Here is a 532-nt window from a genome sequence, read left to right on the forward strand (position 1 = left end):
CTAAGTAGCACTCACTCCTGGACTGACGATATTTAACTTCTATCAACAAATGAGTTTATTAGCTTTGAGGTGTCTTTAGTTTTGTTGATCTGGATGGATTTTGGTTAGTTAGCCCTAAACCAGGAACATGTTATCCTTCACCAAATCATGTTGAGCATATGAGTCTCAGCATAACTGAAATTAGACCTAATGCTTAGTGTTCACCTCCGACACATTCATTATTGTGAATAATAAAACACATTATTATGGAAATTCCACTTAAAACTAGAACTGAGAGACCAAAACATTGACTGTTTTATGTGCCGTGAATGACACGTTTGACTGGGTTTGTGTATTTGTTTGATTATGTGTTCAGTCTCGGCGTGAGTTAAGCTCACTAATCTGGTTTGTAAAGCGTCTGTGGTTTTATAGAGACGAGCTGCCAGAACACCGAACATCCAGACGAACACAATACCTGACTGAGACTGGACAGCTACCGCAATCCACGCCAATGTTTGTGTACAGTACCGATCCTAGACTTCTGGGGGCCCTA

The sequence above is a fragment of the Sinocyclocheilus grahami genome, unplaced genomic scaffold (assembly GCF_001515645.1).
Source record: "Sinocyclocheilus grahami isolate Dianchi unplaced genomic scaffold, SAMN03320097.WGS_v1.1 scaffold504.1, whole genome shotgun sequence".
Lineage (NCBI taxonomy): Eukaryota > Metazoa > Chordata > Actinopteri > Cypriniformes > Cyprinidae > Sinocyclocheilus > Sinocyclocheilus grahami.